Source organism: Prionailurus bengalensis, chromosome D1 (genome assembly GCF_016509475.1).
Source record: "Prionailurus bengalensis isolate Pbe53 chromosome D1, Fcat_Pben_1.1_paternal_pri, whole genome shotgun sequence".
Classification (NCBI taxonomy): Eukaryota; Metazoa; Chordata; class Mammalia; order Carnivora; family Felidae; genus Prionailurus; species Prionailurus bengalensis.
In genome coordinates this window covers 63666566-63681906 of record NC_057346.1, presented here as the reverse complement: position 1 = coordinate 63681906, position 15341 = coordinate 63666566, and the positions used below count along the sequence as shown (strand labels likewise).

General features: G+C 47.5%; 1 protein-coding gene across 1 annotated transcript in view; it reads left to right on the top strand.

Annotated features, from left to right (window-relative positions):
* Positions 1-6438: 6438 nt before the first annotated feature.
* Positions 6439-15341, top strand: part of DCHS1 (dachsous cadherin-related 1) — a 34216-nt gene continuing 25313 nt past the window's right edge. The window contains exon 1 of the mRNA XM_043580524.1: positions 6439-6675. The gene's annotated coding sequence lies outside the window, so the exon portion shown is untranslated. The remainder of the gene's footprint in view (positions 6676-15341) is intronic.

The following is a 15341-nucleotide window of genomic DNA, read 5'->3' as shown; positions in this document are numbered from 1 at the left end:
GTGCAGTATTTGTCTTTCTCTTTCTGGCCTATTTCGCTTAGAATTATGGCCTCCAGTTTCAGCTATGTGGTCATGAATAGCAGGGTTCCCTTCATTTTTAAAGCTAAATAATATTGTTTTATTATCTATCTATCCATACCACATTTTATTTATCCATTCATCCATTGACAGACACTTACTTAGGCTGTTTCCATGTCTTTGCTTCTGTCAATATTGCTATAATGAACATGCGGTGCAGATATCTATTTGAAATGATTTCATTTCCTTCAGATATATACTCAGAAGTAAAACTGCTGGATAATGTGGCAGTTCTATTTTTAATTTTTTGGGAAACCTCCATACGTTTTTCACAGTGGTCATACTAGTTTACATTCCCACCAACATTGTACAGGGGGTTGTTTCTTCACATCCTCACCAGCATTTGTTATCTCTTGATTTTATTGTTTATTTTGTGCTTTTGGAATAGACATCCTAACAGGTATGAAGTGATATTTCATTGTGATTTTGATTTGCATTTCCCTGATGACCAGTGACGTTAAACATCTTTTCCTGTACTTAGCGATCATTTGGATGTCTTCTTTGGGAAAATATCCATTAAGGCCCTTTGCCCTTTTTTAATTAGGCTATGGGCTTTTTGCTACCGAGTTGTATGAATTTCTTATATGTTTTGGATATTAACCCCTTACAGGATATGTGGTTTGGAAATATTTTTTCCCATTCCACAGGCTGCCTTTTCATTTTGTTGATGATTTCCTTTGCTGTTTGTTTGTACTTTTGTTGCCTTTGCTTTTGGTGTCAAATCCAGAAGATCATTGCCAAGACCAATGTTAAGGAGCTTACCCTCTATGTTGAAGTGCTTCTAGGAGTTTATAGTTTCAGCTCTTACATTCAAGTCCATTTTGAGTTGATTTTTATGTATGGTATAAGATAGTGGTCTAGTTTCATTCTCTTGTATGTGTATAGCCACTTTCCCCAATACCCTTTATTGAATATGGTATCCTTTCCTCTTTGTGTATTCTTGGCAGCTTTGTCAAAAATTAATTGACAATACATGCATAGGTTTATTTCTGGGCTCCCTATTCTGTTCCATTGATCTATGTGTCTGTTTTTATGTCAATACCATACTGTTTTGATTACTAAGCTTTGTAGTATAGTTTGAATTCAGGAAGTGTGGTGCCTCTAGATTTGTTCTTCACCTCCTCTCTTTTGATCACTGAGGTCATCAGCTCCGCCCTAATTCCAAAATCTAATGGAAACCTGCCATACCTCATCTTATTGTGGTATTTTTACTGTTGACAATTCTCATTTTGTAGCGGTTTCTTTCCTTGTCTTCTGTGAGAACACATTGGGCACCGCTCTCTTGTTCAATTCTTACCTTGTCAGTTGCTTCTTCCCAATCTCATGCATGAATCTTCTTTTGTTATCCACCCCTTAAAAGCTGCCCACAACCTGTTTTCACTACATATTCTCCATAAGTGACCACATCCATTCTCATGGTTCTACATAACCACCTTTAGTCTGGTGGCTCTCAAATATTTATCCTCTGAAAATACTCAACTGTCTCTTCTGAGTTCCAAATTTTATATTTAACCACCTACTAGACATCTTCATTCGGCTATTTCACATATGCCTTAAACTCATCGTTTCTGGGGCGCCTGGGTGGCTCAGTCGGTTAAGTGGCCGACTTCAGCTCAGCTCACGATCTTGCGGTCCATGAGTTCGAGCCCCGCATCGGGCTCTGGGCTGATGGCTCAGAGCCTGGAGCCTGCTTCCGATTCTGTGTCTCCCTCTCTCTCTGCCCCTCCCCCGTTCATGCTCTGTCTCTGTCTCACAAATAAGTAAAAAATGTTAAAATAAAAAATAATAAAAAAAAAGAAAAAAAAACCTCATCGTTTCCAAAACCAGATTCATTATCTTATCTCTCTCTTCACAAACCTGCTTTTCCTTTGTTTCCCCAACTTTACGAGCAACATCACTACTACATGACCCAGGAACACGGAAAGCATCTTAGAATCCTCCTGTCACTACTTCTTCTAGTCAGTCTATAATTTCTCTCATAGTCTACTCCTCTTTTCTAATCTTACTATCACTAACTTAGGTTAGACCCTCACTACAGTATAAGCTGGGCAACTAAAACTAACTCATATCTCGTCTCCTGTGATCCTCAATATTGCAGCCATAATGATGTTAATGTCACATAACCTACTCATTTTATTTCCTGCATTAAATAAAACTTTCAATGGCTGCTCAGAGCCTAACCCTCTGTATGATGTATAATATCCTCCATGATTTGGTCCCATTTACTTTTTCTGGTTTCCCCTTTCATACTAGCCAATATTCCCTACACTCCAGCTAACTCAATCTACTCAGAACCACCACCACTACCACTTATACACCAATCTCCATGGCCAGAAACTATTTTCTTTAATGCTGTTGTGCTCTGGAACACGGTGCTGCTGTTTATTCTGCCTGAAAGTTGTTTCTCCAACTTCTTCATTTGCTATGCTTCTACTATCCTACAAGATCCAGTTCCAATATCCTCTTTGTGACACCATTGGCTGACATCCCAACCCTGAGCTGGATGAGGAATCCCCTCTATGTGCACAATCCCATATTTTCCTCTATCATTATACTCCCCAGTACCAATTTGCAGATATGTCTTCACAGTTTACTCTTTAGTCATATCTTAAATATGTATCTTAAGTATAGAGCTGGTACATAGTGGGCACTTACATGTGTCTTCAGTAAATGAAGGAAGCAAGAAAATACATTTAGGTCCTCCCATTTGAAAAACTCTGGCCTCCTAAAATACCTGTCTACCCCCCCCCCCCCCCCCCCCCGCGATTGATCTCTCTTCTTGCCTGCAGTCAAGCCTCTTTAAGGAGCAAGCAGGCTGTACTCAAAGTCTTCAGGCCCTCACCTTTCGCTCATTCATTTACTGAGTGCTGACTAGTTTCCACTGCTACAACTCCACCAACCCCATCGTCCCCAAGGTCACCAGCAGCCTACCTCTGGCTAAATCCAGTGGATACTCTTCAGTCCTTACCTCTGGCGTCTTCTGTGCCATTCAACCTTGATGACCACTCCCTGCTTTTGTGACTTCTTTCTTGGCCTTTCCCTTGGCTTTAGTGGTACCACTCGCTTCCCTTTCTTTTCTCTCCCTCTCTGGCCACTCCTCACTTTTCTTTGAGGACTGCTCCTCCTCTCTTCAACCTTTAAATATTGGAGCTTCTCAGGATCTGTCCTAAACACCCTTCTCTTCCCAATGTACATGCTGCCCCTGAGCAACCTTAGTCACTCCCTTAACTTCTCTTGCCATTTGTCACATTTACAACACAAGCAACCCAAAGCTAAGGTGATACCTCATTTTCCCAGTGAGAAAATCCAAAGAGCTTTTGACCAACCCAAAAACTTATACCTTTAGGGATGAGTATGAAATAATCAAAAGTCTACTTCTATTAGTTAATTTACTACACATATACTATACATACTACAATAGTTAATTTACTATACACATTTAAATTCAGGTATTGATTTATAAAATAATAAACTATATATATATCAATATATTGGCTTATATATAATATAAAAATATATTGGCTTATAGATTTGCTTTTTTTCCATTCTCATAATTCAGTGAACAATTTTATTCATACTCTTGGCATGCATCTCCAAAGCAGTGTCTTTCTTACTATTAGGGTCACTTTTAGTCATCTTACCCATTTTCCCAGAATGGATGATCTTCTCTCCACTCTAAGTGAAGAGTTGGGGACAGGACACAGCACAATTTGAATCCACATATGATTCAGTCACTGGAAACTTTATCCCAAGTCACAAGGGCCATTTACATCACACTAGGGCAGTTGGTTTTTGGCCTGTATCCTGCAACAGTATGTTCTTGACCTCTAAAAACCCACTTAGTGTATTATTGCCTTTTAAAAATAATTTCAGTTGTTAATTTCTCTTACTGAAGTAACATTCATACAGCAAAAGCATAAATCATAAGTGTTCCACTCAATAAATTGTCACAAAGCGAAACACAACATCACTGAAGTCAAGAAATAGAACACTTCCAGCACCCCAGAAGCCCCTCCCAAGTACTACTGTATTATTTTTTAAAGCAATCTTTTAAAAGCATATTTAGAGACATCCAACACATGCAGTTGTGAGGTCATACCACCAGGAATAGTTACCAAAGCTGTGCTAAACTTCTTTAACAATGGATTCTGTGACAAGTGATCTATACAAGCATCCAAAATAGCATTGCCGAGGACATTTCAGGTTAATGAGTCTTGCCACAAGAGTAAAAAATAGCACTTATTGAGCACTTACTATGTGCCAGGTGCATAGTCCTCTCTGTATATTAAATCATTTAATCCAGGGGCGCCTGGGTGGCTCAGTGGATTAAGCGATGAACTCTTGATTTCAGCTCAGGTCATGATCTGAGGGTCATGAGATGGGGCTCCTCGCTGACCATGGAGCCCACTCAGGATTTCCTCTCTCCTTCTCTCTCTGCTCTTCCCTGCTCTCACTCTCGCTTTCATATTCATGCTCTCTCTCTCTGTCTCTCTCAAAATAAATAAATAAATAAATAAATAAATAAACAAACGTAAAAAAAAAATTTAATCCTTAGACCCACTGTATAGATGAGAAAACTGAGGCAAAGGCAAGTTAAGTAACTTTCAAAAGCCCAAAGCTTGTAAATGGCAGAGTCTGGACCCCAAACCAGGCAGTCTGGCTCCAGAGTCCACAAGCTTAGTCACCATACCATACTGCCCTATCCAGTGGTTTGTTGTTCAAAATAAATGAGAGCAAACCCTGTAATATGAGAGACTTTGTAAGGACTCAAATATAAGGTTACTCCCTCTTTCCTGAGGGAAGATTTTGGAAAAACAAAAAAGGCAAAACCTCACCCTGTATTCAAGCTTATACGGTATTTGCAGATGACTCCCAAATATTTATGCCCATCCAGGCCATTGTCCTAAGCTACAAAACCTACCTACCCAGCAGGCACTTCAAAGTCAGCAGCCCAAATGTAAAGTCATCATCTTTCTATGTCAACCTGCAAGCTACTGCTGCTCCTTTTGTCTCGCACAGTGAATGTCATTGCCATCCACTCAGCTTGCAAACCAGAAATCTGGATGTTACCAAGGACTCCAGCCCCTCCTTCACTCCTCTCTTTCCAAATCGCACCCCCTTCTGCTTTAGCTGAAACTTTGTTTTCTTTTCTCAGAAGTTCCCAGTCTCTCTGTACCATTTTTACACCTCTCAAGCACAGAATACTTTTGGACTCAGCCTACTCACAGTCATCAGGAAAGGCAGAAGGGGAAGGGTCAAAACTCTTCCACTTCTTTGATACTCTCCACCTCTGTCTGATTTCACTCCTTCCCATTTTCTCTTCCAAGTTGTCCCTCGAGCCCCTTCCCAACTCCCTGCCCAGTTCCTATCTCATTTTCCTTTTCTGGGGACTATCTCCCGAGTTAAACCATCAGCCGCAAATCTCTTCTTTCCAAACCTTCCAATCTGTAGCCTCAAATTGGGGATGAGGGAAGAGGGGAGTGAAAGAGAGCTTAGCCATGAAGAAGGGAAAAGGGATAGTGCATGGGATTAACAGAAATGACTAGGAGGGAATGGAAAGACGAAGATGGAAGAAGAGGATGGGGAAAGAGGAGGGTCGAGAAAGGGATGGCAGAAGGGAATGGGGAGAAGGTGAGTGGAAGGGGGCAAGAGGAGACCGGGAGAATGGGAAGGCAGAATGGGTTGGTGATAAAGGGGAAGAGAAGAGAAGGACAGAAGGGGATGGGGAGACGGGGAAGGAAGCCGGGTACAAGAGAAGGGTTGAGGAAGGAGATGGGGAGAATTTGATAGACAAGAGGCTAGGGAGAGAGAGGACTGAGCGGAGGGGATGGGAAGGGAAGAAACGGGTGGAGAGAAAAGGCCGAGGGAAGGGGTGAGAAGCAGGGGACGGGGAGAAAGGGAGAGGAGATGGAGAAAAAAGGGTGGGAGGGAGAAGGGCTGGGCGAGAGAGAGCGGGAGAACGGGACAGCGAGGGGGAAGAGGGACGTCCGGGCAATAGGGGCTGGGAAAGAAGATGGAAGAAGAGGACGAGGCAGAGGATGTCGAGATCGGGATGGGAGGAGGGGGCCGGGCGCAGTGACCGGGAGCAGGAACGAGAACGGGGACGTGAGGACCGCGCGGCGCTGGGGCTGGATCCGGCGCCGGGGACTGGGGCCGGGAAGTCGAGGGGCGGAGGGAGGACGGGCGGGCGCTGGGGGGGCCGCGGCGCGGAGCGCGGGTGGGGGCGGGGGCGGGGGCTCCGCGGGCGGAGGGGCGGGGGCTCGGGTTACCGCGCGGAGGGCGGGGGAGGGGAGGGGAGGGGAGGGGAGGGGAGGGGGCGCGGGGCCGCGGCCGCGAATCTCGCATCCTCCGCGGGGCGGCTGTGGAGGAGGCGGCGCCCCGGCGGCGGCGGCGGCGGCGGCGGCGAAGGGAAGGACGGACCGACGGCCAGGGGCGCACGGACCGACGGCTGGCTGCCCGGAGCTGATCGCGAGCCCGGAGACAGCGGCGGGAGACGATGCGCGGCCCCAGGCCCCGCGCGGGCGGGCGCTGCCCGGGGGGCTGACCGCGGCCGGACGGCGCCCCAGGACCGGGCGAGGGAGCCCGCGCCGCGCGGAGGTCAGTGCCCGCGCCCGCCCGGCCCGTCCGGCCGCGCCCGCCCGGCCCTCCGGCCTCTCCCGGGCGGCGGCGGCGGCGGCGCAGCCGGGGGCTTTGTTCTGAGCCGGAGACAATGGGGGAGGGGGGGGCTGGGCCTGCGGGACGAGGGCGAGCGTGAACGTGAGCGTGGGGGCAGGGCCTGGGGGTCTTTGTGTGTGTGACATCGAGTGGGGTGTGCGGCGTGAGAGTGTGAGGGGGGTGTGGGTGCGGGGTGCGAGCAGGGTGTGTGTGTGCTACTCCGAGTGTGAGTGCATCAGCAGAGTGTGAGTCAGTGCATGTCACTGGGAGGTTGTGTGTCCGTGTGTGTCTGTCTGGTTGTGTGTGTATGTGCGTGTCACTCCGAGGGTGTGTGGGTCAGAATGAGTGTGTGTCATGGTGAGCAAGTCCCAGTCAGGGTGTGTGTGTGTGTGTGTGTGTGTGTGTGTGTGTGTGTGTGTTGCCTGCCTCTTTGGAAGCCATGTGTCAGAATGTGGAGGATGGGTGTGTGACAGAGACAAACTGAGACAGAGACAAAGAAACTAAGGGGGAGAAGTAAAGAGAAACAGAGGAGAAACAGGCAAAGCCTGGAGTGGAAGTGGGGCATCCAGCCTGGTGCTCTGAGTTTGTGCCCAGGATGCTTAGATGAGAATCTTGTTCAGGAGACAGAGGGAGGTCACCACAGGCCTGGTCCCACGTGGAGGGGGTGGGGAGAGGGAGGTCTAGAAGCACAATGAAGTCAGTGTGGTGTGGGTTGGGCCTGCAGCCATGGGGTCATAGGCCAGAAAAATATTGTTACTTATGTCAACTCCCCAAATACCCACAGGGGACACGGTCATAGCCCTACTCAACCCACAAGGGACACAATCCTAGGCAATACACACCCACCAGAGATACCTTCACAGCCATCACATACCCCCAGGAAGTACTGTCAGAGCCAACACACACGCAGATGATGCTCTTAGGACAACACACACCCACAAGAGAATTGGTGCAGCCAACACATCCCCACAAGATCATTGTCAAGGCCAACACGTACCATGGGAGACACACTATTACTGCCAACATCTCCTTGTACACACTGTCACAGCCATGCACATCCACTGGAAACAGTCACAGCCAACCCATCATCTAGGTTATACTTCATCAGAGCTGCCTGTACATAGCAGGTGTTCCAGAGTCCTAACACTAACAGGACGCTGTGTTGCAGTGGCCCTTACCACACACACACACTGGAACAACCCCTGCTTTTTTGGTGGCATGGATATACCAGGAGTGAGCTGTCCCAATTGCTAAACAAGCTCCCGTTAACTTACGATGCTCTCACTCCTCCTCCATAGACCCCTAGGCTCAACGTCTTGTTCCCTGAAAACTGGGGACCTGGATCAGTCTTCCCTTCATCCTATAGCCTGCCTTGATTTGAAGTGTCCTTCTAATACCCCAGCCTCACAGCTTCTTGAGCTCCTTAGCTCCTGTTATCTCCTTTTTCCCTCCCAGGACCACTTTGCAGAACTGGTCCATCTCTAAAATTGTAAACCCCTCCTTTCCACTCTCTGCGCACAGCCTCCTGTGTCCTTCCAGCTCTCAGATGCCCTCACTCCCATTATACTTACTCTTCAACCTCATAATGGCCTCTTGCCCTTGACCTCTTTGCTTTTTCCTCATCTGCCCCTTTCTGGCTTTGTGCTTTCCTTCCAGTATACACACCCAGGACTATCCCTTCAGACACTCCTTGGCCACTCTTTGTCTCATTGTCCTTGAGCCCACCCACCCCACTAAGTCTCAACCCAAATTCTCAACCACACCAAGTAATGCTTCTATAAATTCATGCTTCTATAAATTCCACCCTCAACTGGCCCTCCATAAATAAGTAGAGGAAATTTTTTCTGTTTTCTTCATACCCCTTAACCTCACATCCCTCATCCCATTGTTTTCAGCAGATTAGTCAATCCACTGGTTTATTCATTCAGCAAACCCATATTGAGTACCTGCCCTGTGCCAGGCAGTGTGGTAGGTGTGGCATTACAAGGGTGAATGAAATGGACATGGTCGTTGCCCTCACGGAGCTTACAGGCTATCTGGTGAGTGCTGTGCCATGGTAGCACACAGCAAGGAAAGCTAAGAGAATATAGGGATGTCAGAAGAGGCTTTCTGGAGGAAATGACGTTTAAGCTTAAGCTCAATGGATAAATAGGGAGTCAGCCAAGCAAAGGAGAAGTGGAGATGAGGTAGACTGGGTGGAAAATATTCAAAACCATGGGAGCAAACATGGAAAAGCCCACTTGCAAGAAGTATTTTATGTCCAAGAGGTAAAGCAATCCAGTGAGCCTGGCACTAATAGTATGTTGTGAGGAGAGGTGAGAAAATCTGGGAAAGGTGGAGAGACAGCTAGTCAGATCATGTGGTTCTTGTAGGTCACAGGAAAAAGATTATCTAACCCCACAATAATGGAAAGTCTCCTAATGTTTTGAAGCTACAGTGTGATATGATCAGATCTGGTTTAGAACTACCAAGTCTGACAGCGTGGAGACTGAAGGGAGGGATCTGTAAAGGAGGATCGTTGGCTGTTGCAGGAAGCAGGAGAGGAGGACACTGGCCTGAACTGGAATGGTAGCAGCAGAGAGGGAGAAAGTAGATGGTTTCAAGAGTTGTGTAGGCAGCAGGGTCAGCAGGGCTCAGCAGTGGGATGGATGTAGAGGTGAAGGGGAGGGAAGCAGTAAGAGTAGACAATCTGGTCTGTTCACTCACTGAGAAAAGTGAGGCCATCCAATTTGAATTTCCTCAGCTTTCTGCCTCCACCCTCAAATTTTATCTGCATTCCCCTCAATCTTTTCTCTTTTTTTTCCTATGAAGAGGTGTCTCTTCTAAGACTACTTCACCCATCCCCTCCTGCCTCCATGGGGACATCACTCCCCTAATTATTCTGTGTCTTATTCATTCTCCAGTTTCTCCCTTTGTACCCATTCCTCCTGCGAGCATACACAGAGCCTCCAGTCTCCCCTGCCTCCCTGAAGCCTGTAGTCCCCAATGAGCTAAGAGACCCTCTCATGTTGCTTCACTGTGAAAGGGTCTTCTGCATGGAGCTGTTCCCACTTCCTCACTTCCCCTTTACTCTTGCCCCTCCAGGGTCATGGGTCTCCCTAAGAGAAAGTGACCTCTCACCTGCCAAATCTAGAGGTTCTTTTCAAAAGTCCTCAACTGCCTGACCCCTTGGCATGGTCTGACATTGTTGACCATTCTTTTCTCTTTGAGTCATTCTTGTCTTATGGCTTCTGAGCCACCATTTTATTCTGTCCACATTTAGTGAGGTCTCAAGTGCCAACCACAATGCCAGGTGATGGGAATATTATGAGAGAAGACACTATTCATACACTCAGGAAGTTTAAACCTCAGTGGAAGAGCCAGGCAGATAAACAGATGATTACAATATGATGGGGTCTGTGCATCTCTCTCCCAGAGCTCCTCCTTGCTGTTCCTTCTCAGTCTGCTTTGGAGAGCCCCTAAATGTTACTGTTCCTTAGGGTTCTGGTTTGGACCTTCTTATTGTCTCACTGTATACACTCCTCTAGGTGATCCATCTCATTCATTTCCAGGGCTTTAATTATCATCTCTATAGGCTGATGACTCCCAAATGTCTACTTTTTCCGGACCTCTCTTCTGACCTGCAGACCTCCATATCTGCTTCCTACCTGGTGTTTGCTATACAGCTCAGAAGCACCTAAATGTCCAAACCTGAACTCATCATTCCTTCCCTCCACCACCACTGTCTGCATTGAGTTATCAAGCTACGCATCCAGAAGTCAACTTCAGCCAATGCCTTGCCTTTGCTATCTGTCTTTCTCCAACCCAGAAAGTCACTGGAACCTGCTGGTCCTACCTCCTTTCCAGCGCTCCCTGGCATCCCATCCCCTTTGCTCCATGGCTTCAGCTACTGCCCTCACCTCATTGTCTGTTCACAAAAATTACTACAAGAGCCTCCTAACTTGTCTCCCTAGACTTCTACTATTCCTCTTCCAGGCCATTCTTTTCAATGCAGCAGGAGGGATCTCTCTAAAGTGCAAATCCTGCCATGCATTCCCTGCTCAGTATTCTGCAATATTTTTCCATTATCTTGGGTGAATTTCCACTTTAATGAGGCTCAGGAGATCCCTCATGATCTTACTCCCCTCGGCCTTCACAGTCTCATCATCTGTGTCATTTCCCTACCTTCCTCACATTCCAGGTTCTAGCCATATTGAATTCCTTGTAGTTCCTCAAAGACATGGCATTCTGCTAAGCTTCTGGCCCTTTGCACATACTGTTCTCTGCCCTAAAAGCCCTTTACTCCCCTCTTCTTATGGCTAGCCCCTTCCCATCCTCAGATCTAGTCTCAAACCCCACCTTTCCTGACTTTACCGTGCAGGCTTGGGATCCTCTTGTCTGACTGTTGTCATTGCCTCTTCCCCGTTCTGTCTCTCTGACTGGGCTGGGGCCTCTTTTTTTTTTTTTTTTTTTTTTTTTTTTTTTTTTTTTAATTTTTTTTTTTTAATGTTTTTATTTATTTTTGGGACAGAGAGAGACAGAGCATGAACGGGGGAGGGGCAGAGAGAGAGGGAGACACAGAATCGGAAACAGGCTCCAGGCTCCGAGCCATCAGCCCAGAGCCCGACGCGGGGCTCGAACTCACGGACCGCGAGATCGTGACCTGGCTGAAGTCGGACGCTTAACCGACTGCGCCATCCAGGCGCCCCTGGGCTGGGGCCTCTTGATGGCAGGGTTGCATATTATATATCTTCATCTCCCTGGGACCCTTCACATTCACATTCATGGCAATGAACAAATGCATGAATAAATGAAGCCGCTTACTGCATATACCTCACCCTCATTCACTCTTTAGAAGATTGACATCTGGTCTCAGCTGCCCACACAATCGAGACATTTCCACACGTACCCACTTGTCCCACTGGAGACATTGCCACTCCTCTCCCCCACAAACTGTCCTTCCTCACCCTATGTTCTCCTCCTCTCTGCCCTTCACATGGGCTTCTCTTTTCCTGGATCTTCTTTCTCTCCCTCTCTGTACTTGATTTCTCTTTCATTCAGTTGGCAAATATTTAAGAAGCACCAGAAATTTGCAGATACAAATATATTGCTCCAGGTGCCTATTGGGGTTCCTGGAAGGAGAGGAAGATGAGGAAGCTGTGACCTGCCATCAGGCCACAAGGCACGATAGTGCCCACCATCTGCTCCACTCCAGCAAGCCCCCTTCCTGGGAGGTGCCATAGGCTGCTCCTCCCTCCACCACCCCTCACACACACCCACTGTGGGTCCTCCCAAATCCTGGCACCCTTGGCCCTGCCCCTCCCCATATCAGGTGCCCAGACACCTGTGTGTGCCCTCTTCCTCTTCCCTATCCTTCCTGTGGTAACAGAAGCAACTGGACTGTCTGATGCCCTGAGACCTGCAAGCAAAAGCCCCTCCCAGGAGTTCATGCTGCTGGATCCTATCTTCTTCCTGGTTTCCCTCTGCCTGCCCCTTACTTCAGTTCTACAGTCCATGTTTCCTCGGTAACCCTCTGACTCCCAGGCATTTTCAACTACTGACACTTGGGAGGGACTACTACTGAGTTCCTATGTCCACTGGTGAGAGGGTACCTCCTCCCACTGGTCTGCTTGGAACCCCCAAGCCTGGGTCAGGATGCCCCTCTGTGTTCACTTGGCACACTAGAATGTCCTTGTTTATGTTTGTCTCTCTAGGCTGCTCATGGAAGGAGCTAGACTGCATCTCCCATTTGGTTGGTGAGGAAGGAGGAGGGGAAGAAGGAAAGGGAGGAAAGGAGAGGGTGTAGGTGTGTGTTGGTTCTGACAGTGCTTCCAGGGGGGATGTGACGGCTGTGAAGTTATTCCTTGTGGATGTGTGTTGCTGAGGACTGTGTCCTTTGTGGGTTGAGTAGAGCTGACCTTCCAGCCCCACCATTTACCACCTTAGCTTCTCTGAGCTCCCCTTTCCTCAGGTGAAAATGGAGGCAACATTCAGAGAGTTGCTTGAGAATTTAGAAAGAAAACAACTGGTAAGTGTTGAACGGTTAACTTAGTTTACTTCCAACATCTCAGTTCTTCTACTGTGTTCCCCTGACCCTCAACCTCTCACTTCCCTAAACTTGTTCTTTCCTCTTGACATCTCTGGGTTGCTGCTACGTTTTCACCTTCTTTTCTTGCTCCAGCCTCACTGGCCTCCTCTGCAACCCAGACTATCAGGGTCATCCCTTGCTGCCCATCACCACCAGCCCTTGCCCTCTCACCCTGCCATGCCTGTCCCAGATCATGTCTCCCTACCTGTGGACACCATGAAGGCAGGGACTCTGTCTGTCCAAGTCACTGCTATATCTCTACTGCTTAGGATGATGGTTGGCCCGTAGTAGGCCTTCAATAGATATTTGTTGAATAAATCTATTAATGAATCATTTCACATGCATGCCCTGGGCCAGCTTCTCCCCATTTTTTCTTTGTCTCCTAGAGACCTCCAAGCATCCTCTGGCCCCTTCTCCTGTCTCACCACCTGACTCCATGCCCACCTGACCCTCTACTTGGACTGGCATTTCCTCATCACAGATCTCCTCCTCTAACCCACCTTGTGCACACTGTCAGAATTATTCTCTTATAGCAGAATTCTGCTTGTTCTCCTTCCCTGTTGTGTTGCTTCGCCCTTCATCAGAGCATTCCAAGCCTTCCAGTAGAGAAGCAATATAAGGTAACGAAGCACTAAATTTGGAGTCCATCAGAGCTGTGTTCCACATCTCTCTGCCACCCACTCTGACCCTCAGTTTCCTCATCTGTGAAATAACACTTATCCCAGAGTTGTCGTGTGTGTCTGGCACACAAGAGCAGCTGATATTTATTCAGCCTTCACTGTATGCCAGACGATGTGCTAAGTTTTTGGTAACATTCTTTCATTTAACTCTTGTGTCAACCATATAAAATGGACACTTTAATCCCCTCATTACCAAGGAGGAAACTAAGAAAGGTTGAACAATTCACCCAGGACTACACTGTAAGTGGCAGAGTCAGAATTTGCACTGAAGTCTGTCTCACAGCAGAGCCTATCTTCTTAATTATGCTTGGGCACTTACAAAACACATACTGTGTGCCAGACACTGTTCTAACAGCAAACACAGTGTAGGAAGTGCTATTATTGTCTCTACTTTATAAATGAAGAACTGGAAGCTCAGAGAAATTGAGTGGCTTTCCCAGTGTCACAAAGCTAGTAAGTGTGAAGCTGGGCAAAAAACATTTGGTTTGGCCCCAGAGTCCACGTTTTCACCACTATCCTGTCCTGCCCTACTGTGATATATTGCCTCCCTATCGTAGAAGTGCAGTGTGTAGTGATGAATCAATCTATGCTGTGTTGTTGAGTTGTTTAGTTGATTTATTCTTTATCATTTCCCACTGCAGGAGGCTTGCACCCTTCAGACTCTCCTGAAACTATTCTCTCCAGATCTCTAGTGAATTCCTTACTGATAAAATCAATGGCCACTTCTCAGCCCTCGTCTTGCATGAAGTCTCAGCAGCCCTGGACACTATTGATCCCTCCCTTCTTGTTGAAATATTTCCTCCCTTAACTTCTGTGATACTGCCTCCTCTTCTTCTTCTCTGAGAAGAATAAAGGTCTCCTCAGTCCGCCCCTTAAATATGACTACTCCTCAGGATTCTATGCTAGACCCTCTTCTTCCTCTGCACATCCTAGCTGATGGGTCTCCAAGCCCATGGTTTTCACCTACCCCTGATTTGTCCAAATCCCTGTCTCCAACCCAGACCTCTCTCCTCCAGACCTGCAAATCCAATTGTGTCTGGGACATCACCATGTGGGGATCCCAATGGGCACCTGAAAAATGGCTTCTCCTCGGTGGTATCCTAATGGCACCACTTTAGTAACCAGGCCAGAACCCTGGGATCAGTCTAGACCCTTCCATTCCCTCACCCTTCCTGACGCATCAGTGGCCAAGTTTTAACCAACTTCACCTCCGTTATCTGTGTCTTCTGCTACTGACCTGGGCTGTCACAGACACCTCTCTCCTCCCATATGTTCTCTTCTTCAGGCCTCCATTGTCTTGCTAGCACTCCCTCCCTTCAGCTCCCCTGCCATTTCTTCCTTTCTTCATCCTTCCCTTCTCTCTGCATCCTAGGCAGCATGGAGTGCATAGTCTTGGGATCAAATTGGGGCTGTGTTAACTCAGAAAAGTTGTTTCACACTGAGGAAGGCAGGACACCTTCCTCACAGGGTTGTTATGATTAAATGGGGGTATGTCTGTGAACTACCTGGCATAGAGCCCAGCACACCATTAAAGCTCAGAAAAGGGACTTTTCCTCTGCTTGTATCTGTCCCCAGCCTCTCTGAAGTGGCTCCCAGGAACCAGTCCTCAGGAGGAACACAACCCTCCCATGAGTTTTCTCAGGGATATCCTGGAAAGCCAGTTTGTCAGCCTTCTCCTTCCTCCCTTCCTCACCCTCCTCTCCTCTCTGCCCTCCAACACAGCTCTGTCTCCCACCTCTATTTACCTCCCCCACCTCTCCAGGCTAGCTGTGTCCACTCTGACTTAGCTCCCCCCTCTGTAGTAACTGCACTCGCCCTCTCCTTTGCCCTTTGCCACATGTGCTCTCTCCTTTGTCACACTG